This window comes from Scyliorhinus canicula, chromosome 12 (assembly GCF_902713615.1).
Source record: "Scyliorhinus canicula chromosome 12, sScyCan1.1, whole genome shotgun sequence".
Classification (NCBI taxonomy): domain Eukaryota; kingdom Metazoa; phylum Chordata; class Chondrichthyes; order Carcharhiniformes; family Scyliorhinidae; genus Scyliorhinus; species Scyliorhinus canicula.
Genome location: NC_052157.1, coordinates 8,582,242 through 8,608,021, shown reverse-complemented (window position 1 = coordinate 8,608,021; position 25,780 = coordinate 8,582,242). Strand labels below are relative to the sequence as shown.

General features: G+C 52.5%; 1 long non-coding RNA gene across 1 annotated transcript; it reads left to right on the top strand.

The window, feature by feature from the left end:
• Window positions 1-1,024: 1,024 nt before the first annotated feature.
• On the top strand, window positions 1,025-25,780 carry LOC119975174. The gene is made up of 3 exons (XR_005462673.1): window positions 1,025-1,184; window positions 14,907-14,957; window positions 25,652-25,780. It is a non-coding gene; the product is annotated as an uncharacterized LOC119975174 (long non-coding RNA).

Sequence of the window (25,780 nt, the reverse complement as noted above, 5' to 3'; positions counted from 1 at the left end):
TGAGCTCCCACCTCACCAGAGGCTCTCTCAACATTTATAGGACGCAGCGAACAGTCAGCAGTGTGAACAGCCAGGGGCCTGTAAGTAGCACCAAAGAGGGGCATTTAAATCTGCAGACTGCAGCCATGGTGGTTGAGCCAGGCCACTCCGTGTCCCAAGGACACCCCGAATCCACAGACTGGGTGTAATGAACTCCAATTGGCTTTATTGGTTGGCCAATTGGAGTATGAGCTCCCTCAATGATAGCTCATTGAGGGGCCCATATAATCACCTGTGTAGGCTTTGTGAGCCAGTCTTAAGTTGACTGGACTGCTAGCAGCACTGTTTGTAGCTGCTCCTGTAATATCGTTATTGTAAATAAATATTGGTGTGGTGACGGAACTCCTGCCTCCCGTGGATTACTACACTGGGCATCAAGATGCTCTCTGCTATTGCCCCAGGCCCGGGCAGCACCCCCCCCCCCCCCACCCCCCCACTCCGCCCCCAGCAAGCCCGACAATTCGTGGGAGTTTCTGAGAGTTTTCTCTTGTCTCTCGCTCCCCTTCACAGCCCATGGGGCCCAGGCGCCGCTTGTAAATACTTGCACGAATTCACGCCCGAGAGAACTCTGCCTAAAAGGGGTGTGGCATCGTGGAGGGGTGGAGCTTGAAGTGCCCATGCGCTAATCGTGTCTAAATCCATGCAAGTGACGGTTTCGCGCGGATGCAAGTTTCAACGCCACCAGCGGGGGACTCCGCGGAGCATGGTGACGGAATCGGCGCCGGGCGCAGACCGCGTCGTTTCCTTTGCGCACTATTCGGCGAGGGGCTTTTCGCTGTAACTTCGTTGAAGTGTAGTTGTGACAATAAGTGATTATTATTATTATTCTCCGCCCGATTGCAATTCTAGCTGCCAGCGTGGCGAAGAGGAGAATTCAGGCCAGTGCATCAAAAATCTTCCTTCATGGACAGCTTCGAGTGCAGCAAGGACGGGGTTAATTAGACGCTGCCACCACTTTAATCTCCTAAGGCTTTGTGACTGGGAAATGTAACCTCTGTGACAGCACGCAAGCAGTGGTTGATGTCTGAGATATGGGCAATTGTCTGGTGACGAGGTGGGAGCTTCCAGGAACACAGCCAAAAATAGCCCGATGCTCCGAGAGGGTGACTTTCTAAAGTCAATCGACGGAATGCGTGAGAAAAAAGGTGGATCATTGGCGGCATGTATGTTGCAGGGGGGAATAAAATGCTTTAGGCAGTCACATATTGCTTTAATGATCAATTATGCACAATTTTGGGTGCGGTTGCGGGGGCGGAGGGAAGGTTTAGGAGCTTTGCCGCTTGCAAAGCACCTTGTGAAATGTTTGCAAACGCCGGTCTGCGTTCCGGACGGCTCTCCTCTCAGCCTGCACCAGAATGTGACAGGTCCCAGCAAAGCTGATGCGTCTGAGGCTGCTGAGGGAGAGGGGTGTGTCTAGCTGACCTCAAGCAAAGCCCATGAAGGGAGGTCCCCAGACCCCCCCCCCCCCCCCCTCCCTCCCCACAGTCTGGACAACTGGATTGAGAGGAGCCAGTCGGTCTGACTGCTGTGAGCTTGTTTTTTTTTCCTCCTTTTTTTTTCTGCATGTCGAGCACTCAGTGCTGAATACATCAGATAATACAGGAGTTCAGGGCCAGCTGCTGGTCTGTTTCTTACTGCCTTGTATCAATGATGCATCGGTCACAGGAGCATCAAGACCTGAATGCAACAGCTGTTTTAATGACTTTTTAATCTGCCTTGGAACCTCATAAAAACAGCTTGCATGCTCCAGTCTGGAGTGATAAGGCACAATATTACAAAGCAGCACTCCATTGATCAGCACTTACACCAGCTCCAAGCCACAGACTCCTGCATAATATTTAACCACAGCTATAAAATAGGTCTCCTTCTTTATAATACCTGGCGCCTCAGACAGTTTACCCAGTATCGTCTGTCTTATCTTCCCAGTTTGCTAATAGCCATCATTCCACACATACCTCACTCAACCTCCTTTGTTTCACTGCTTCCTCTTTTAGAATGACACAGCACGGATGGAGGCCATTCACCCATCCGGCCCGTGCAAGCCCGTTGGGAGAGCTCTGCAATTAATCTCGCTCCCCCCTTGCACTTTGCCCCGTGGCACTATGATTTCACCCCCCCCCCCCCCGCCCACCCGCCCCCGCCCTTGAAGTATTCACCGATTCCCTTTTTTGAAAGTTGTAATTAAATTGGGCGGCATGGCAGCACAGTGGTTAGCACTGTTCCTTCACAGCGCCAGGGTCCCGGGTTCGATTCCCCGCTGGGTCACTGTCTGTGCGGAGTCTGCATGTTCTCCCCGGGTCTGCGTGGGTTTCCTCCGGATGCTCCGGTTTCCTCCCACAAGTCCCGAAAGACGTGCTGGTTAGGTGAATTGGACATTCTGAATTCTCCCTCTGTACCCGAACAGGCGCCTGAATGTGGCAACTAGGGGATTTTCACAGTAACTTCATTGCACTGTTAATGTAAGCCTACTTGTCACTATAAAGATTATTATTATTATTATTATTATTATTAAAGTCAGTTTCTGCTGTTCCGTCAGGCAGCGCATCACAGGTCACTGCAACTGGCTTCGCTAAAATAGTTCTCATCTCGCCCAGCTGTGTACTGGACAGTCTGGTTTAACACCACTCTGGCCACTGTCCAGTACAGGATGGCTTCCCATTCAATACTTTAACCATTAGCCGACTGGCCTTGTGAGGCACAGCCGGGGACCTGTACTTATTTCCTTTTTTAAAAAATGTTTTCCAATCAAGGGGCAATTTAGCACGGCCAATCCACCTACCCTGCACATCTTTGGCTTGCGGGGGCGAAACCCACGCAGACACGGGGAGAATGTGCAAACTCCACACTGACAGTGACCCAGAGCCGGGATCGAACCCGGGTCCTCGGTGCTGTGAGGCAGCAGTGCTAACCACTGCGCCACCGTGCCGCCCATCCTGTGCTAATTTCTCACCCCATCTTCAGCGGCCTTGATGGGACAGCTCCACAAGAGTTCGGAATAGTTTGACACTTTTCAATACATTTCCCATCACCCGGAGTGGAATCTCCGAACAGAACGTGTGACAGTGTGAGTGATGGCATCACACCCGTACGCGCCAATGAGATCACGTGACCAAAAACGTGGTCTTCTAATTAGAGCTTAAGGAACATGTTAAAGAAGAAGAGAGAGACGGAGAGGTTTATGGAGGGAATTCCAGAATTTAAATCGCTATACGCAAGGAGAAAAATTGGAGAGGTGCAGAGACCTCACAGATAGCATGGTGGGGCCTCACGGTAGCATGGTGGTTAGCATCAATGCTTCACAGCTCCAGGGTCCCAGGTTCGATTCCCGGCTGGGTCACTGTCTGTGTGGAGTCTGCACGTCCTCCCCGTGTGTGCGTGGGTTTCCTCCGGGTGCTCCGGTTTCCTCCCACAGTCCAAAGATGTGCGGGTTAGGTGAATTGGCCATGCTAAATTGCCCGTAGTGTAAGGTAATGGGGGGATTGTTGGGTTACGGGTATTCGGGTTACGTGGGTTTAAGTAGGGTGATCATTGCTCGGCACAACATCGAGGGCCGAAGGGCCTGTTCTGTGCTGTACTGTTCTATGTTCTATGTTCTAGATACACAACGGCGATAACCATGAGGAGCAGGGACAATTGCCTAGCTTTGGTTGCCAGCTGCCTCTGACGGAGGTGCCTCATGATACCTTCACCCCAGGAACGCCACAGGTTCACTATCATCCGCAGTGTGCTAACTCCCCCAATTTTACCCTCAATGACATGGTAAAGCCAGTTGCATGATGGGAAGATTTAAGGCCCGGTTGCTTGGAGAGCTGAATTCAAAGTGGTGACCCTCTGACAAAGTGAAAGGGAAAGGAGAACAACACCAGGATCCATCCCGACAATTGTAACACTCGGAAAAAATATAATTAAGAATTATTTACCTTTAAAGATTTAGCTCCAAATCCTGTCACTTTTATACTTCAGCTCAGCCTCGTGACAGACACAGAGCGCACGTTAAAAATATCTCATTCATGTCTTTGGGAGGGGTATTATTCTCTCTCTGGACCAACAGTAATCAATTTGCTCTGGTGGCTGGCCATTTTAAACAATTCTGTCAGTCCAATGATATTGACTTCCATCACCGGGGAGCCTCAACTATTGAAAATGATGGCTATTAAAGAATCCCCGTTGTTTTCAGGAACCTGGCATTTTGCATCCAGTTCACAACGAAATATTAGAATTTATTTTTAATTGAAACATTAGGGGTATGGGACTAAGCACAACCGTCAGAACTGGCACGATGGGCCGAATGGTCTCCTTCTGTGCCATATCCATGATTCCATAATTCTTCATTGGGATCTAAAATTTGGCCTCAACGTTGAGTTGCAACACTTCTAGATGAATGATTTATTATTTGTTTAAAGTGTACATTTTAAACTGTGCCTGCTGATATAGTGGGGAGAGTTAGACATAGACATAGAACAGTACAGCACAGAACAGGCCCTTCGGCCCTCAATGTTGTGCCGAGCCATGATCACCCTACTCAAACCCACGTATCCACCCTATACCCATACTTTTATTAGGACACTACGGGCAATTTAGCATGGCCAATCCACCTAACCCGCACATCTTTGGACTGTGGGAGGAAACCGGAGCACCCGGAGGAAACCCACGCACACAGGGGGAGGACGTGCAGACTCCACACAGACAGTGACCCAGCCGGGAATCGAACCTGGGACCCTGGAGCTGTGAAGCATTTATGCTAACCACCATGCTACCCTGCTGCCCCTAGTTATGGCCACTTGGTGCTAAATGCCACAGACCTTTCGGACAGAGGGAGGCAGTTCTAGGCAGGCTGTTATTATTGCCCCCTCGGCGCTCCTCGAGGTAGGAAGGGGGCTGGAAAGTGAAGAAGCCGGAGTGGGATGGGGGTGGGCAGAATTGGGAGTCACCATCATTCTTCTCTTGGGCAAAATGGCAACATTCTCTGTCGCGGTCGCTTGAAGAATTAAACAAGGCATTGGGGGAGGGGAGTGGTATCCCAGTGAGGGCGGGTTAGCCGCTCTGGGGAGAGGACTCACAAGCTGTGATGTCAAATCCCACTCCGATAAGTTTGATGATAGGCATTTCTGGATTAGGACAGGAACCAAAACTGTTGGAGTAACTCAACTCGTTCACTTGTGACATTGAGTCAAGGGCACCTGTATTATTTGGCCAACTCCCTGTTGTGCAATTAATCCTTTGAGGTGGTCAGCAGTTAGGGAGCTATTGGATAAATATAACAGAAATAACCGCCGGATAACCCAAACTGCTTTGCAATCAATGCCTGTATTACTTTTGAAACATAGCCACAGTTGTAATGTGCTATATGTGGCGGCCAATTTGCACACAGTATGCTCCCACAAAGACCAATGTCACACTGAGCAGATCATCAATTTTGGGAATGGGATTAATAGTTGTTTGGACGCCAAGGACAACTCACCTGCTCTTCTTCAAATCTGATCTTTTATTTACAGAATGGGCCTCGGTTTAGCACCTCATCCAATATCCAACATCTGGATTTGGAACAGAAAGCTAATGGCCGCAATTCTCCGGTCGTTGTGATACACTTTTCCCGCCGGCAGCGCGCCCGCGGGTTTCGTGGCTGCGTGGGGGGGTTGCAAAGAGATGAGTCATTTACAAGCAACGGGAATTAAATCTGCTGTCCTTACCCTACCCTACATATAATTCCAGAGCCACAGCAATGTGCTGAACTCCAAGCTCCCTCTGAAATGGTCTGGCAAGCTGTATTCAAGAAGACTGCTAGCGCACCACCTCCATCTCAAACGCAACCAAGGATGGGCAATGCAGGCAGGCATTGCCAGTGATACCCACATCCCTCAATAAAAGAGAAGTCAGCACCTCTGACAGTGCAACACTCTCTCAGTTCTGCGCTTGGCATGACGATCTAAATTAGACACCCAGATCATTAGAGGGGGACCTGGATTTCAAACTGTCCTCATTCCTGAGCAGACCAGTTGGCCAGTGTATTCCAACGCATCTTCAACACTTCACTCCTCCGCTCCAAGGTCCCCGCCTCCTTCAAGAAGGCCACCATAATACCAGTACCACAGAAGAACAAGGTAGCCTGCCTCAACGACTACCGACTGGTGGCCCTGAAGCCTGTTCTCATGAAATGCTTTGAGCGGCTAGTCATGACATGGATCACTGCCAGCCTCCCAGACGGTCTCAATCCACTGCAGTTTGCCAATCATCGCAACCGGTCCACAGCAGACACTATCCCGCCATAGAGACATATAAGATAGTCAGAGGGTTAGATAGGGTGGACAGTGAGAGTCTTTTTCCTCGGATGGTGATGACCAACACGAGGGGACATAGCTTTAAATTGAGGGGTGGTAGATATAGGACAGATGTCAGAGGCAGTTTCTTTACTCAGAGAGTAGTAGGGGTGTGGAACGCCCTGCCTGCAACAGTAGTAGACTCGCCAACTTTAAGGGCATTTAAGTGGTCACTGGATAGGCACATGGATGAAAATGGAATAGTGTAGGTCAGATAGGCTTCAGATGGTTTCACAGGTCGGCGCAACATCGAGGGCCGAAGGGCCCGTACTGCGCTGTAATGTTCTATGTTCTATATGTTCTATCTCACTGGCTCTACAATCAACACTCAAACACCTCAACAACAAGGATACCTACGTGAGACTGCTGTTCATAGACTACAGCTCCGCCTTCAACACCATTAACCCAACAAGACGAATAACCAAACTCTGCGCCCTTGGACTTGACCCCTCCCTGTGCAGCTGAATCCTCGACTTCCTCACCAACAGACCGCAATCTGTCAGGATAGGCAACAGCACCTCCTCCACAATAGTCCTCAACACTGGAGCCCCGCAAGGATGTGTGCTCAGTCCTCTACTCCATTTGCGGATGATACGACTGTGGTGGGTCGTATCTCAAACAATGATGAATCAGACTACAGAAGGGAGATAAATCAGTTGGTTGCATGGTGCACCGAAAACTACCTCTCTCTAAATGTCGGAAGACCAAGGACCAAGGAACTGATCATCGACTTCAGGAAACGCAGCACGACATCCCCCCACCCCATCTGCAACAATGGCTCCGAAATGGAGATGGTCAATAGCTTTAAGTTCCTGGAAGTCACTGATGTGTTAGGCAGGTTGGTTTGACGTCGACTGCAACTGGATGTAGGGCTGGTTTAGCACACTGGGCTAAATCGCTGGCTTTGAAAGCAGACCATGGCAGGCCAGCAGCGTGGGTTCAATTCCCGTAACAGCCTCCCCGAACAGGTGCCGTAATGTGGCGACTAGGGGCTTTTCACAGTAACTTCATTGAAGCCTACTTGTGACAATAAGCGATTTTCATTCATTTCATTTCATTCATTTTAATGCAAATGCAGAGTTCACCAGAGGGTTTTTTTTAGACCACGGAGCTGACCCAGTCTGTTGGTTCCGTGACCTTTGAGATGATGCCCTGGTCTTGGAGGTCTTGCAGCTGCTTTTTCAGACGATCTTTGAGAGGAGCCGGCACCCGGCGTGGTGCATGGATCAGTGGGGTGGCATTCAGCTTGAGTAAAATTTTGTAGCGATATGGGAGCGTGCCCATTCCATCAAACACATTATGGTATTGTGTGAGAATGTCGTCCATCTCGGCCTGGAGATTCACATCGGGCGAGGCAGTCGCCAGTGTCGAGGACATGGTGTGGACTCGCTGGACCAGATTCAGGGGCCGTATTCTCCCCTACCCGGCGGGGCGGGGGTTCCTGGCGTAGCGGAGTGGTGCCAACCACTCTGGCGTCAGGCCTCCCCAAAGGTGCAGAATTCTCTGCACATTTAGGGGCTAGGCCCACGCCGGAGTGGCTCCTGCTCCGCCGACTGGCGGCAACGGCCTTTGGTGCCACGCCGATCGGCGTCGGGGCTGGCCGAAAGGCCTTCGCCGGTCAGCATGAGTCCGCGCATGTGCTGGAGCGTCAGCGGCCGCTGGCGTCACCACCAGTGCATGCGCAGTGGAGGGGGTCTCTTCCGCCTCCGCCATGGCGGCAGCAGAAGAAAAAGAGTGCCCCCCCACGGCACATGCCCGCCCCCGATCGGTAGGCCCCGATCGCGGGCCAGGCCACCGTGGGGGCACCCCCCGGGGTCCGATCGCCCCGCACCCCCTCCAGGACCCCGGGGCCCACTCGCCGCCGGCACAGAGGTGGTTTAAACCACGTCAGCGGGAGAGGCCTGACAGTGGCGGGACTTCGGCCCATCGCGGGCCGGAGAATCGCCGTGGGGGGCCCGCCGACCGGTGGGGCGCGATTCCCGCCCCCGCCGATTCCCGGGTGGTGGAGAATTCCGGCCACGGCGGGGGCGGGATTTACAAAGGCCCTGGCCGATTCCCCGACCCTGTGGGAGCTCGGTGAATTATGCCCCAGGAGGTTGCAGGCGTGAGCACCGAGCAGGGACGCCCTGTCAGGCCGAACGATTTTGAATCGTAAAGTTGCCTTGATTTCCTTGTGAGATACCCCTAGCCGACACGATCCACTGGCAGCTATGGCATTGTCATTGTAGTCAAGAAGTTGGCATGCTGGTGGAAGAATGCTTGGTTGGTCACGGATGCTGTCGTGATCTGACTGTGATATGAGGTTCGCAGATGCGCCAGTGTCCAGTTTAAATCGGATGCGAGCCTGGTTGACTGTGAGGATAGCACACCACTCGTCGTCGGGATCCACACTGAGGATCGAAAGGTGGGTTGCAGGTGCGGTGGGGACCAGCTCGCGTGTGGTTATGATGCCCACCCGATATGGAGACTTGAGGCAGTCAGCATTGGGATCTGTTGGGCTGTCGGGATCAGAATCCTGTATGCCTTGTTGGACCGAGCGGATACTTCTGCGCCGTATCTGGGATCGCTGGCTGATAATCGGTGGAGTGGACCTGCATACGGCCGCGTAATGCCCAGGCTTCCCACACTGTAGGCATCGCCGTCCTTTGGCTGGACATTGTCGCTTTAAATGGGCAGAGCCACAATTTAGATACGTCATAACGCTGACGTCAGCGCTTTCCGTGCGCCAACGCGCATGCGCAGTGCGGTCGGCCGTTGTACGCACCTGCACATTGGGGTTTTCCGCCTTGCCGTCCAACCGGTCGTGGCGCGCATGTGTAGGGACCCTCGATACTCAGGCCTTGCATTTTTTCAATGGCCTGCACCCGTTCTGCCTCGTGGGAGACCAGTTTTACAGTTTCTGCCGCCCTGATGTGGGAGCATCGATTCTTGGCATGCTCGTGGACTACGCACGTCTCGATAGCGACGGAGAGGGTTAGCTGTTTGATTTTGAGGAGCTGCTGCCACAGGGAATCGGAGTGGACCCCGAAAACGATCTGATCCCGGATCATGGAATCAGCTGTCAAGCCATAATTACATGACTGAGCCAGGATGCGGAAATGGGTCAGGAAGGACTGAAAAGGTTCATCCTGAAACCTGAAGTCTCTGTTGAAATAGGTACCGTTCAAAGCTCTCATTCACTTCAATGTCGCAGTGGCTGTTGAATTTTAGCAGAACTGTTTTGAACTTCGTCTTGTCTTCGGCATCGGCAAACATAAGCGAGTTGTAGATATGGATGGCGTGATCCCCTGCGGTCGAGAGAAATAGCGTGATCTTCCTGGCATCCAATGCTGCCTCGTGGTCAGGGGGCCTCGATATACAGGAGGAACTATTGCTTGAAGATTTTCAAATTGGCAGCGAGGTTGCCGGAGATGCGATGCTGCGGAGGAGGCTGGATGTTTTCCATTTCGCTGGATGGCCGCTTGCTGGTCGTTGCAGATTCACTCGAGGTAGGTTCGGCAGGATTAATAGCTCTCTGGTACCATGATGTGTTAGGCAGGTTGGTTCAACGTCGACTGCAACTGGATGCAGGGAAGCTAGAAACAAACGTCTGACACCGGAGATGATCCAACAGTGTTTTATTTAAACTATGAACGGCTGTACATGTTCAGCTGTGGGTTGGCACTCTACTAATCCTACTGACCACCTCTTACTGGCTCGACCAGACTTACTAGCTACCACATGGCAATAATGTCCACTGACTTGTGCACTCTGACTGTCTCAGTGTCTGGGTCCCGAAAGGAGCAGGAGTCTTAATGCCCTGTGAGCTTTATAGTGGTGGTGTCTTGTCTGGTGATTGGTTGTTCTGTGTTGTGTGTTCATTGGTCATCTTATGTGTCAATCACTGCCTGTCTGCATCTCATTATATACATGAGTGGATATTATGACAGTCACCATCACCAACAGTCTGTCCTGTTCCACTACGTTGATGCAACAGTCAAGAAAGCCCAACAACATCTCTACTTCCCATGGAAGCTAAATAAATTTGGCATGTCTGCATCGACTCTCACAAACCTCGAAATGTACCATTGAGAGCATCCTATCCGTCTGCATTACAGCCTGGTATGGCAACTGCTCGGCCCAAAATCGCAAGAAACTGCAGAATGTGGTGAACTCAGCCCAATGCATAACACAAGCTTGCCACCCCCACATTGATTCTGTCTACACCTCCCGCTGCCTCAGGAAGGCAGACAGCATTATCAGAGACCCCTCCCACCCAGGCATTGCCTTCTTCCAGACCCTTCCATCAGGCAGAAGGTACATATAACTGAAGACCCGCACATCCAGACATAGGAACAGCTTCTTCCGCACTGCTACTAAGACTCCTCAATGACTCTCCCTCGGACTGATCTGCTCCCTGCAAGAACATTATTCCCGACATCCTATGCTGCTCTTGCTCATGTATTTGCTTTGTTTTGCCCCTTGTTCTGCACTGTAACTGTTGTGAGCTTCTTTTACTCTGTCTTTTCTGTGGCTCTGTTGCAATAATGGCAATCGGTGAGTTTGCCCTTCTTTTTATGTCATCTATGTCCGAATGCTTAGATTTACCAGGTATCAATGATACCACCACACGTTTCAACCGGCTATCGATCAAAGAGCCAAACACCAGTTGGTTAGTTCAAGGTCAAGGGTACTTTATTTGCACACAATTAGTCATACAACATAAACACTACTAGTTAACTAGACCTGTCGACTAAGACAACCTGTACTTAACTTCAGGCACCCGGCTTAGGTCAGAAAACAGTGGCCGCTGTTCAATTCTGGATCTCTCGGGGTCGAAGGAGTAACTGCTGCTCAGCTGGGCTCATCCATCTGGTAGCGGGCGTTGAACTCGAACTTGCTTCTGGTGTTGCTGCAGTTGGAGATGGCCGTGACCGGGGTACCAAGGCCAAGAGAGGACGAACATGTGGCAAACTCTTCTTATACTAGGGGGGTTTTCGCGCTCTTTTGGGCGGTCCTTCGATTTGGGCCTTACTAATTGGATGATCCCTGATCACTCCATTCGATTCCTTAGCCAATAAGTGGACGGGGATCTGGATGGCTGGGCATGTCTCAAGCGGTCAGTGACCCCATTGTTTGCGTTTCCCTTGGACGGGGAGTGGCGCCGAAATGTCTGTGACTGTCCCGGTCACTTGAGTACCAGTCCTTTGTTTTGGTGAAGGTGGGCCATCAAATGTTAATCGGCCCCATTAAAATGCTAATTGGACAGAGATTCAATACCGTCTGGACTTCTTGCTGACAAATATACATTTCAGGCTCTGAGCCTGCCTGAATCTTGGCTTGTCCATTTTACCCACCAGGCTTTGCTAGTTTCTCTGTACCTAGTTGGAAGTGGCCATTCCAGATGGCTACATAACCAATCACTCTTTGTTGATGTACCATTTGTCAATGTACTCTGTCGATTATTGTCTTTTTGTCTGCTATGTACGTACTATGTATGTTCCCTTGGCCGCAGAAAAATACTTTTCAGTGTACTTTGGTACATGTGACAATAAATCAAATCAAATCAAATCAAGTGAGAGTGCTGCCCACTCATCACAGCGAGTGGCAGTGTTAGATTGCTCATATCCTTTTTAAAAAAGTTTTAGAGTACCTAATTCTTTTTTTCCCAATTAAGGGGCAATTTAGCGTGGCAATCCACCGACCCTGCACAACTTTGGGTTGTGGGGGCGAAACCTGGGACCTGGGCGCCGTGAGGCAGCAGTGCTAACCACTGCATAACTGTGCCGCCTGATTGCTCATATCCTGAGGACAGATCACAAAACACAATGAAATCAAGAGGGGAGAAGCTTTGGAGCAGTTTCTTGCACTAATCCTAATGTGGCATTAAACTTTCTCTACGTGTTTTATCTGGCACAGACAGATCCTCGATCATTATCTGGTGGAATGAGAATAGATTGCACAATAGGAGGAAGTTTTCAAAAGATTTTTCACAATCATTGAAAATGTCTCACGCTGTGATTAACTTCACAAAAATGTAAAATATAGAACAATAACGCAAAGGGATTAATGTGACTCATTTCAGACTGATATTAGAATCTGCACAGACGGTTTGATTTAGTAACACAGAGCATGTTCTTCAGCAGAGTGAGTTTGTCTTGTTTACTTTCATTGCACACAGTTTTCTGGGGGAACTCAGAACAAGCCCTAAAATCTGTTCATCGCCCCCTACCCCTGTCCTCCTCCTCCTGCCAGAAGTCATTGCGGGAGGGGTCAAATCAGTGATTTACATCCATTGCCATTTGAATGACAGGCTAGAAGCCTGATTCGCCCCCCCCTCCCCACCTCCCCCCACTATACTCCCACCCCCACAGTGGGAAATTCGCCGGGCAGGCTTTGATGCCGGTTTGCCCAAGCATGGCTCTGACACTACGGAACCCACGGTGGGTCAAGGGGGGTTAGTGCGTAACTGCCGCCAAAGTCCATCGGAAGGCCCCACCCGGCTGACAAGTAGGGGCACCCTCCCCACCACGAGAATAATGGCCATCCCACTGCACAGCACACAGGCATGTGGGTGACCTAGCCCCTTCCCTCACCAACCCTCCCCCCCAGCCCACCATGTGACCCCCCATCAGACCCCCCCTATCAGATCCCCCCTCAGACACCCACACCAGAGATCCCCATCGGAGATCCCCATCAAAGAACCTCCATCAGACTCCAATCAGACCCCTATCAGAACCCCCAACAGAATCCCCAAGAGATACCCTGAACAGAGACCCTCATCAGAGACCCTCATCAGACCCCAACAGAGACCCCCCATCACATCCCCCATCAGAGATCCCCAACGGACGCCATCAGATACGCCCCTCAGACATTCCCCATCAGAACCTCCAAAAGAGACCCTCATCAGAGACCCTCATTAGAAACCCCTGTCAGAGTCTCTCAACAGAGACCCCTATCAGTCACCCCTACCTGAAATATGAAGACCAGTCCAGGCAGTAGGATGGAAAATCACTGCATTTTCACGTACCCTTCCCTAACATCTGCTGCCTCAGACAATAGTGTTTAAAGCAGCAGCTGTTACAAGTGTCAGAGGCTACCTCAGAAGCCAGGTACACTTCAAAGTCTTCAAATCTCTTGACAGGCTTTGAAATGCAAATCTTCCATTCTCACATCAATACATTGCATTAGCCAGTGATTGGCAGTTTTATGACTCCAGAGGCAGGTGCTGGGTGGATTGTTTAGCTATCTTTCCCTTCATGCTTGAGTGCATCTCAAGTACCTACATTGATGCTAACCACTATGTTGACTCCTGCTAAGACTGATAGCTATTCACCACATCAAAAGGAGCAAAGTGCTTTCTATTGTCAAAAAGGAGGAAGGGAAACCACTGAGCTTTTGATGTGATGAGGAGCTATGAATCGTAAGAAGAGTATTTATAAACAAAAATACCAGGATTCTTACGGGATCCAGCGAGCTCGCCCCTGTGCTCAAATTAGCATGTTGAAGGAGAGAGACTCGCGTACTGGGTCCTGTACGTGGTGCTAGGGGAACCAATAGAAATTCTCCACTGGCGGGAACACTTAGGGCGGGATTCTCTGTTCCCCGATGCCGAATTCGTAACCGGCAATCGGGTCGGGAATCCCTGTTTACGACCGAATCGGGGTCGTCGCCTGTTCTCAGATGCTCCGGCCCCTCCAAAATGGCGTCATCGGGGAGTACGCCGCACGCCGTTGGGATGGCCTCAGGACGTCACCTGAAGGCCCTTCCCTGACGCTCCGTCCCGATGGGCCAAGTTCACGACGGCGCACGACACGTGTACTCTCAGTTTTCGTGAACATGGCGTGGCGGCTGTGGACCTTGTCCGGTGCCACCACAGTCGGTCAGGAACCGCGTTGCTGGCCGGGGAAGGCTTCGGCAAGGGCTGGGGGAACTGGCGGGGGGGTGCCAGGGGGTGGCGAGGAGGTGTCCGGGGGGCACTGTCTGGCAGGAAGGGTCCGCCCGCGGCTGGTGCCATGTTGTACGGCGTGACCGCTGCAGGTCGCCACCGTGTGCATACACGACCACGGACCTGGCAATTGTCCAAGCGTTTATATCGGGATGGCCGGGCATTTTACGTGGCGCTGCTGCTAGCCCCTCACTGGCCAGAGCATCGGTGCTGGGGCCTTGCTGATCTTTTCATCATAAAACCAGACACGTCCTCCGGATATACCCTCAAAATCAGAGAATCCAGCCCCAGGGCTCCAGAATAGAGAATCCAGGCCTGGGTGTAAATTAGCTGCACTGACTCAGGTACACCAACATAATCAAATTCTCATCCCTCAGAATAAAGCACTTTCTGCAGAGAAAAGAGGAAGTGAAAGCACTTTGCTGCTTTTGATGTGGTCAAACTCTGGTCAATCGTAGTTACATGTTCAGAAACATTGTGGTACCTGAGATCCATTCAAGCATGAAGGGAAATTAAATCAAACACTCCAGACAGCTGACTGTGTGCAAGCTGTCAATCACAGCCTAGTACAAGCAAATTTCCCATTGATGCGAATGAAAGCCTTGGTTGTTTTTGCTTTCTAGGGATATACAGCTGGTGCTTTCTCTGCATGAGGCAGCAGGTGTAGGACACAGGTGAGTCTTAACTCAGTGATTCTTTCACTGTGTCGGTCTGGATTGTTCTCTGATTTCCGTGCAGGTCTCTGTTATGGGGAGGGTCTGTGGTGGAGAGCTCTATTATGCGGGTCTCTGGTGGCAGGGGCTCTGTTATGGGGGGGGTCTCTGGTGGGGGGCTCTGTTGTGGGGGTCTGTGGTGGGGGCTCTGTTATGGGGGTCTTTGGTGGGGGGGCTCTGTTATGGGGGTCTTTGGTGGGGGGGCTCTGTTATGGGAGGTCTGTGGTGGGGGGCTCTGTTATGGGGGTCTTTGGTGGGGGGGCTCTGTTATGGGAGGTCTGTGGTGGGGGGCTCTGTTATGGGGGTCTCTGGTGGGGGCTCTGTTATGGGGGGTCTGTGGTGGGGGGGCTCTGTTGTGGGGGTCTCTGGTGGGGGGGGCTCTGTTGTGGGGGTCTGTGGTGGGTCGCTCTGTTGTGGGGGTCTGTGGTGGGGGGCTCTGTTGTGGGGGTCTGTGGTGGGGGGCTCTGTTGTGGGGGTCTGTGTTGGGGGGCTCTGTTGTGGGGGTCTGTGGTGGGGGGCTCTGTTATGGGGGGGTCTGTGGTGGGGGGCTCTGTTGTGGGGGGGTCTGTGGTGGGGGGCTCTGTTATGGGGTGTCTGTGATGGGGGCCTCTGTTCTGGGGGTCTGTGGTGGGGGTCTCTGTTATGAGGGTCTTTGGTGGGCAGTCTCTGGTGGAGGGGGCTCTGTTATGGGGGTCTGTGGTGGGGGTTCATTTATGGTTTTATCTGGTGCGGGGTCAGTGGGAGGTGTCGGGTCACTACTGTGGGGGGGGGGGGGGTGACCCAGCAAACTACGTGGTGGGGGGCAGTGGAATTGGGTTGTGGAAGGGGTGGGGGTACAGCCGCTGGACCCCGCTGTCGGGCCACCCGCTCAAAATGCCGGCCCCATAATGGGATTTACAACTGAATGCCTCGCAATCCCTGGCATGCATAGGCCTGCATGGCAGGGATAGTGCGTCGCCTCTGGGCACCTGCTCTCAGTGCGAGAGCAGATCAGAAGCGATTCATCTCCGTGGGAATCGGAGGGTGGGCAGGGGAGGTGAGATGTGGGTTTGAGGATGTGGGCAGAGAGAAGCCGGTGTATTGGTGGAGAGGCCAGAGGAGTGGAAAAACCCATAATGGCCAGAATATGGCGACTAGGGGCTTTCCACAGTAACTTAATTGAAGCCTACTCGTGACAATAAGCGATTTTCATTTTTCATTTCATTGGGCTGTAATAAACCCTAGCCTTAACCTCTTTCAAATGGTGTTTCTCCATTGGAGGTCTGCTTAATCTTTTATTCCCCCCCCCCCCCCCCCCCCCCCCCCAACCCCGACTAGGAACCTTGGTGGTACATTAACCCCCACCTCTGAGGCCGAGGTTCAAATCTAGCCCCTGACGGAGGGAAGGGCACTCGACCATCCCTGATGGCTGATACGTAAAATGAGCCCCGTCTCGATCGAGTCCCTGGTGGGTGAGTGGGCCCCACAAGCACGAGACAATGGCACTTAATTAACAAGCTCACTGCAGGGAAATCTGTGACGGGGAATGGAAAATTACTCTTGGGTCAAAGCCGAGTGCATCTTAATCCACTTGGAACCATGCTAGCCTTCCCCTGAAATGGACAAAATATCCCACTGCGGACACAACTCCTTGCCCGAAGAGAAATCTGTATTTTTCTAACTTTGGGGTTTTGAAGGTTTGTTATTCTAATCTGAGTTAACATCCCCATGGTAACTGACATACAGCGTTTGGTGAAGGTGTAGTTTACAATGCATGCAACTCCGTGTAACTTAAACCCACTGTGTTCATAAACCATACATTCAGACATTAATCAGACTATGCATAAGCATTACAGCCAGGCATTAGAATGTGTTTTGACTGTTACATATGACATGTATATATGTTTCATATTTAGTAAGAGTTTAAAGATTTTCCGATTAATGATTCACCAGGCTCAGTGTCAAACACAATCCTTCACGGCCATTTGTAACCGTGTGCCTGACGGACCCTGGGAAATATGTCCCGGGGTACAGGTGTGCCATGTTTGCTCAGCGAAACATTGTTCATCAACAAATAGTGACAGAAACTGGCGAAAAAAGTGGATATTCCAAATGGAAGTGCCCGAAGAAAGGAAGATTTGCATTCATGTAGCGCCTTTCATGAACTCAGGACCCTTTATATCCAATGCAGTGCAGTCACTGCTCTAATGCAGGAAACCCAGCGGGCAATGTGCAAACAGCAAGATCCCATGAACAGCAATGTGGTGATGACCAGATCACCTACTCTTGTGATGTTGGGTGGGGAGGGCTAAATAGTGACCAGGGCACCGTGGGAAACTCCCCCGCCCGTTCTTCATAATCGAGACACTGGGGTCTTTTACGTTCTCCCAAGAGAGCTGTTTGCGGGATTCTGCTGCGCACAGAGCTGGCCACTTCGCGGGAGTCCCTTTAGCGGCTGTGAAATGCTTTTTGATACGACCTGAGATCGTGAAGGGCGCTATATGAATGCAAGTCATAACATCTGTAGGGGTGGAGCTCGGCGTGTTTGGCAGGCAGGTCATCCAGAGGTGGGAAACATCCCGCCAGATAACATCGTTTTTCATTTGAAATGTTGCACTCTTTTTTTTGCAAATCAGTCAGAAAAGTAAGTGTTAGTTATAACAGTCACACTCAGCCCACTGGAATGTGTCAGTCAGAGAGAGGATTAAACAGAGAGCCCTCGCGATATCCAGCTCCAGCACACGGGTATAAAAGCTAACTATTGGCTGCAAGGATTTGCTATTATTGAAAATACAAAGGAGGAAGGGGGTCCCTGGAAGCCACAGTTTTGAGAATGTGTACATGGAAACGCACAAGGCCACAGTTTCCATTTTCACCTGGCTTTGCTGGGGCCCCTGGCTTTCCCTGCGGATACGACCGGAGAATTGCCAGGTCCGTGGCCTGCCAAATACTGTCCCCCAGTAACCCCCCCTCGCCGCCACCAGACCCCCCCCCCCCCCGCAGTGCCCGCAGCCCCCGCCAAAGCTCCCCTGCCCGCGTAATGGCTCCCCACCCGACTGTGGCGTCGCTGGACTCAGTCCGCAGCTGCCACGCCCGGGTCCATGAACAAAAATACCACGAGTGACCCACTCCGTCGGGAACCCGGCCCATCGGTGGCAGAGCATCGGGAGGGAGGCCTCAGCTGGCGTCCTGAGGCCGTCCCGACAGCGAGGGGGGGGCCGAAGGATCGCAAAAACGACGCCTCCCCCGATCTCATCGCAAACGGGGATTCTCTGACCGATCGCCAAACGCGATTTCGCCGTCGCCGACCGGTGAATCCGGCCCACGTTTTTATTTACTTGAAACATAAACTGACAAATCCTCTCATTTGTGCAACTTACTCCTGAGTTCTATTTAGTTTTTCATTAAGGTGCTCAGGCGAGGGCAAGATCCGGATACCCCTAAAGCTTGGGCGAGTAAGGCGTGAGGTAAAAAGGAGGGGACATTTTCCTATGTAGCTCCTGTCGTGACCTCGGGGTGCCTTACAGCGCTTTACAACCAATGAGGCCCCTTTTGAAGTTGTGGTGAACGTGTTGTACTAACCAATTCACCGCTGTATTACTCTGTATCACGCTGTTGCCCATGTGGGCTCCACCTATGGACCATTGTAAGGTATTACCTGTGATGTGCCATGTTGGTGCCCTTGTGGGCTCTGCCCCTGGCTCCGCCCCCTTGAGGGGAGGTATAAAGAGCAGTAGCCCTGTAGGCGGCTCTCAGTAGCAGAACAGTCGCAGGCAGGCACTGTTCTAGTCGATTAAAGCCACAGTTCACTTCAACTCTCTGTCTCGCGTTAATTGATGGTCGCATCAGAAGTGTCGTTATTGCAAGGTAGGGTCAGGCAGGCTGCCGCCAGCAGCCATGTGACCAGATCATCTGTTTCAGTGATGTGAGTTGTGATGTTGCCGAGGAGAGTGGGTTTCAGGCTCATATTTGTGCATTGACGGCATTGTGCAATCTAACTCCACCACTTCATCAGCAAAGAAAGCACGGCCAGGAGAAAAAACGCACATGTGTTGGGCAGCACGGTAGCACAGTGGTTCGCACAGTTGCTTCACATATCCAGGGTCCCAGGTTCGATACCCAGCTTGGGTCACTGTCTGTGCAGAGTCTGCACGTTCTCCCCGTGTCTGCGTGGGTTTCCTCCGGGTGCTCCGGTTTCCTCCCACAGTCCAAAGATGTGCGGGTTAGGTGGATTGGCCATGCTAAATTGCCCTTAGTGTCCAAAAAGGTTAATTGGGGTTACTGGGTTAAGGGGATGGGGTGGAGTAGGTTTGTGCTTGAGTGGGGTGATCTTTCCAAGGGCCGGTGCAGACTCGATGGGCCGAATGGCCTCGTTCTGCACTGTAAATTCTATGAAAAATGTCGCTTTTACATTCGGAATGAACAGCTTATGGACTGTAATGTTCAACCGGGACAACACCTGCCCTCCCAGGTGCACTTAAGATGTCCCGTACCACTTTTTTGAAGAAGAGCAGGGGGTGTTCTCTGGTGTCCTGGACCAATATTTATCCTCAACAAACTATGACTTAAAGTCAGGTGACCTGGTTGTCATCACATCCTTGGGATGCTTTTCGGGGTGCTACAGAAATGCAAGTCATTGTTGTGATGTTTAACACATCGATGGTTAAATCTTTAGCATCTCCAGCACGAACAAGCGCATGTCTAGGTCAATAAATGTTGTCTTGCTCATTGTCAATGAAGATGGCCATTTGCACAACAGCAGGCAGATAGTGTTGAGTCTCCAACCTCCAGCAGCCAACACTCTTGTCTTGTCTGGGTGAACTGGTTACACCAATAAATCTAAACATTTGATGGCTTAATGTTCTCGTAGTGGTAACATACCACGTGGAATTGAAAATAAATGTTCAGGATGTAGTTAACAAACAGTTAACAACAAGAGAGACCAGACTCCTACACAACAATAACTGGAAGAATAACCTGCATTAATATATCACCCAAACATAGTGAAATGGCCCTCGGTGCCTCACAGGAATGTTATCAAACACAATTTGACACAGAGCTGGATAATGAGACAATTGGATTGGTGCGTGCCAGCTAGCTGCCTCTTTTATCCCAGTCTCTGCTACCGCCAAGTGTTTAATGAAATGTCGAGATCAGGTGGATTATTCTGTGGGATGCAAGGATTACTCTCGAGCTGGGGCTCATTATACCGTCAAAACTCCACAATCATGGCTAACATTCAATGTACTGAGATGAGCCACATCCCTCCAGATGGCTACAAGATCCAGCAACAGCACCACTGTGTGCAGAATGTTTGTTTCTAGATTTCGTTCCTGAATGGCCTAACCCTAATTTTCAGATTGTGCCTCAATGTTCTGCCACCGCCCCCCCACCCCCCACCCCCCCCCCACCCCCACCCACCCCAACCCCCCCACACCCCCCACACCCCCCCCCACCCCCCACACCCCCCCCCCACCCCCACCCCCCACCCCCCCACCCCCCCCACCCCACCCCCCCACCCCCCACCCCCACCCCCCCACCCACACCCTCCCACCCCCCCACCCGCACCCTCCCACCCCCCCACCCGCACCCTCCCACCCCCCCACCCGCACCCTCCTCCCACCACCCTCCCACCCCCCTCCCACCCCCCTCCCACCTCCCCCCTGCACCCGCCAAGATATAGTTATTTTTAAAAAAAATTTAGAGTACCAATTATATTTTCCAATTAAGGGGCAATTTAGCATGGCCAATCCACCTACCCTGCACATCTTTGGGTTGTGGGGGTGAAACCCACGCTGACACGGGGAGAATGTGCAAACTCCACACGGACAGTGACCCAGGGCCGGGATTCGAACCCAGTTCCTCAGCGCCGTAGGCAACAGTGCTAACCACTGCGCCACCGTGCTGTCCTCGCCAAGAGATAATTATAGACACAATCAAATCCATCCTATAATTTAATACATTGGACAGATGACCCCTTAACCTCCAGTGCTCAAGGAAGTGCAAGCTGGTGGTATGTAATCCGCGATCACAATTGAACCTTTTCCGCCCGCTCCCCCCGCCGTGTCATTCTGTTGAATCAGTGCTGCATCTCTATGAGACCTCTCGAACCTTCCTGAGGGGCAGTGCCCTGATCTGAACATGGCATTGTCAGTGCCATCTCTCCTAGCCTCTGGATAACAGAAGCGTTACTTTTTCTCCCTGGGAAAATGGCAAAGACTAGGGTTGTCACCGAGATTAAAGGATCCATCGCATGGCTTGTCCCTACGCTCCAGCCATTGGTCGGCCAAAAGATCCATTCTTGCGGCGCCCTGTCCACCTCCACCAATTGGAAAGCAAAAAAGAGTCATTATCCTATTGGGTGATCATTTCCAAATGCACTCCCTTGAGCACTTGGAGGGCGAGGGGTTATAGAATCACAGAATTTACAGTGCAGAAGGAGGCTATTCGGCCCATCGAGTCTACACCGGCCATGGAAAGAGCACCCCACTTAAATCCACACTTCCAACCTATCCCCTAACCCCATCTAACCTTTTTGGACACTAAGGGGCAATTTGTCTTGGCCAATCCACCTAGCCTGCACATCTTTGGACTGTGGGAGGAAGCCGGAGCACCCGGAGGAAACCGACGCAGACACGGGGAGAAGGTGCAGACTCCGCACAGACAGTGACCCAAGTCGGGAATCAAACCTGGGATCCTGGAGCTGTGAAGCGACTGTGCTAACCACTGTGCTAACGTGCTGCCCTTGGTCATCATGAATTGGGCAAAAGGCTGTATCTTGCCCAGTGGCGGACAGTGATTGGGTCCGACCCATGTGGGATGGTTTTCAGAGAACCAAGGAAAGGACATTTGTGTCCTGGTCATTTGGAGAAGAAGCTGTGAGTCTCTCTCTGTCTCTCTCTCTGTCTTTCCCCAGAAAAGCTGCAGAGCTGCTGTATTTCTGAACCTATACAGAACCTGGATGAATCTACAGAGAAATCCGTTCCAGACTGAAAGCAGAAACCTCAATCTGACAGCCTGCACTGAAGGGAGGTGTGTTCGAAGGAAACCATCTGAAACAATGGGTGAACTCAAACGGAAAATGGGTGCGATCTACCCGAATGGGGACAGCAGATTAACCGAGTGTTTCCCGGCTCTAAGAGCACCCCACCCAAGGTCAACACCTCCACCCTATCCCCATAACCCAGTAACCCCACCCAACACGAAGGGCAATTTTGGACACTAAGGGCAATTTATCATGGCCAATCCACCTAACCTGCACATCTTTGGACTGTGGGAGGAAACCGGAGCACCCGGAGGAAACCCACACACACTACCCCCCACACCCCCCACCTGCTCCGCTATCTTACGTCCATGCAGGTAGGTTGGGAGCCTCAGCGGGAATTCCTCGACAAGGCTGCACCCAGCCACGGTTCCTGCACTACTGAACTCCGCTCACCGGGACGCCTGAGTGCAGCGAGAGATCAGCACACCGTGACCACCAAACTCCACCCCCCCCCCCCCCCCCAGCTCCAACTCACTATAAGGGGGTCGCTTGCCATCTCTCCACCCTTGCCATCTCTCCACCAAACTCCACCCCCCCCCATGCCCAGCCCCAGCACTGCCACTCAAAGAATGCCAGTTTGGCATTACCAGGGTCCCCAGATGGCACCAGTGCCAGGGTGCCAACCCAACCAGAGGGCATGCACCTGGCAGCCTCCAATCCCTCCAATCCCTCCCATGGGAGACCCCCACAAGTGCTGAACAGATCCGATACCTTGGGTAGATCTCGGGAACGCATGTTGGAATGAGACTAGTTGGGCGGGATTCTCCGCGAATCTGCGGGGCGGGCCACTCCGGCGCTAAGGAGTGGCATGAACCACTCCGGCGTTGGGCCGCTAGGCCGGCGGGGAATCGGTTGGCGCATGCGCGGGAGCGCCAGCGTGTGCTGCCGTCATCCCAGCGCCTGCGCGGTAGGGTTCTTCTCCGCACCGGCCATGGCGGAGGTTGACAGCGACCGTTGTGGATGGAAAGAGTGCCCCCACAGCACAGGCCCGCCCGCGGATTGGTGGGCCCCGATCGCGGGCCAGGCCGCTGTGGGGCATCCCCCCCCCCCCAGGCCAGATCCCCCGTGGCCCCCCCCCCCCCCCCCCCGAGGACTCTGCAGGCCGCCCGTGGAGCCAGGGCCCGCCAGTAAGGACCTGTTGTGATTTACGCCGGCAGGACTGGCCAAAAACGTGCGTCCACTCGGCCAATTGCCGGGGGGGGGGGGGGCCTCTGCCAACGAACCCCGACCGGCGTGACGCGATTCCCGCCCCCGCAAAAACCCCGGCGCCGGAGAATTCGGCAGCGGGCGGGGGCGGGATTCACGACGACCCCCCCCCCCCCCCCCCCCCCCAGCCAAGGTGCCAACCTGGCAGTGCCAAGACACCCACGTTCATGGGGAGGGCCAGGCAGCCACCTTGCCCTGTCCCTGACCACAGGGCCTCCGATGGCCTGAGAGACCCCCCCCCCCCCCCCCCCCCCCGGGTACCGTTCCGCCTAGTCCACGCTTGTGTGGGCCAGTACAGACCGACTCGGCTGGGGTCTCCCTGGGGAGGCCAGTAGATGCAGGGAGCCCAAAGGATCCTAGGTGAGCTTGCCTAAGTGGGTTTTAAACCTACTCAGCTGTGCAAGGCTTGGTCCCGCCTATTGTGGGCGGGTTCCTGATTACGACGCCCCGCGAAACTTGGTCGATCCCGTGATGCGTGCAGGCTTTCGGGAAGCCTGCGGGAGGATTCTCTCGGCATCCACTGGCAGCATTACACTCCCGTTCGGTAGACCACCTCCAAAAACTTTTATCCTTTTACTTTTATCATTGATTTTACATCCCTCTTTTCCCCTCTGTGTTTGTTTGTTTGTTTTGCATATGTGTGTGTGTGTGTGTGTGTGTGTGTGTGTGTGTAGAGGGTGGAGTGAGATAGAGGGGGCGCAATTAGATTATACTTGACCAGTTGTATTTGCTGCATATTTCATTCTAGTTTTTGTGATTAATAATAATAATCTTTCTTATTGTCACAAGTAGGCTTACATTAACACTGCAATGACGTTACTGTGGAAAGCTCCTAGTCGCCACATTCCGGCACCTGTTCGGGTACACAGAGGGAAAATTCAGAATGTCCAATTCACCTAACAAGCACGTCTTTCGGGACTTGTGGGAGGAAACCGGAGCACCCGGAGGAAACCCACGCAGACACTGGGAGAACGTGCAAACTCCGCACAGACAGTGGCCCAAGTCGGGAATCGAACCTGGGACCCTGGCGCTGCGAAGCAACAGTGCTAACCACTGTGCTACCATGATTAATAAAAATTAATTGTGCTTAAATTTACAGACCTGATGACAGTAAATATTGGCAGACATGGGTATTGAATCAGAATTATTTATCAATTTCAATTGCGTTGCGACTCCAGGTCAAGTAGGGCTGGAACTGACCGCACGCTAGCCCCAGGGGTTTCAACATTCCTCTGTCCCGATACTCACACAGTTAGTTCAATGGGCGCCATTCTCCGCAAATGCGGAGAGTCGTAAAGGCTGCCGTAAAACCGGCCGTGTTTCACGGCAGCCTCCGCGCCCCCTCCCGGGACCCGATTCTCCTCCCCGGTCAGGGCTAGGAGCACAGCCCCGTGAACCACGGCATCGCAGGCTTAGCGACCGTCGCTAAGCCCGCGCGCCAAGGGTAACGGCGGCTGACGCGCACGATGACTTCAGCCGCGCATGCGCGGATTTGACGGCTCCAACCCGTGCATGCGCGGGCCGTCATGCCCCTCAGCTGCCCCGCGGACTCATCCAGCGGGGCGGCGGAGGAACAAAGAGTGCGCGGGTTGGACCTGCTGCCCGGTGGGCACCGATCGCGGGCCCATGCCACCCTTGGCACACCCGTGGTGCGGCCGTGCCAATCGGTGCCATGGTTGTCGGGAACGGAACTTTGCGGCCGTTTTCATGAATGGTGAGAGCAGGTGTGTTTGCGTTCGTGAAAACGGCCGTCAAGGCCTGGGAAATCGGCCCATCGGATAGGGGAGAATCGCTGTTCGCCGTAAAAAAACAGCGAGCAGCAATTCGTGTCAAGGGGCGGCCGTGGGGGGGGGGGGGGGGGGGGGAAGGGGGGGAGGTCGGGAAAAATGTCGGGAAGGCCCTCCCGCTATTCTCCGACCCGTCGTGGGGGGCGGAGAATCGCGCCCATATCTTTTTAGCCAGTTACACTCGAAAGCAGCCGGGATTGAGGAACGAGGCTGGGTTTGCGTCTCAACTTATCCCAGAAGCAATGAGGAGGCTAATGCTCTTACTGCTCACCCAACCGAGATGAACTAAACCAACAGAGAATAAGGGGTGGAACTTGGTTTATTAATCTCAGTACTCCAACAGGTGATGTTTTAACCCCATTTTGAAGCCGGAGAACCTTTCAGAATTCCGGGTTCCGTGCGCAGCAACTTTCGCGGACTTGGACAAATCCAGCACTCAATCCAACGTTTGCAGGTCCTCATCGTAACACCTTAAACAGCATCTGTTTTGCAGACGCATGCTTTTATTAACATGCGTTTACTCAGCTCGAACATGTCTCGAAGAGGTGACCCATCTGGGAATCACATTGTTTTCCCCTCTGGCTCTTGTTGGCTTTTCCCTTAATATTACATTCTCACAAATATTTTTTTGCTTTCAGAGGCAGGTGATAAATGGAGGTGGATAACTGCAGGCAAGTGAAGCACTTAGTGACGACTAAAGGCCTTCTTGATAAAGAAAAGATCTGAGAATACTTCCGTCAGTACGAATAAAGCCCGTAGCCAAATTA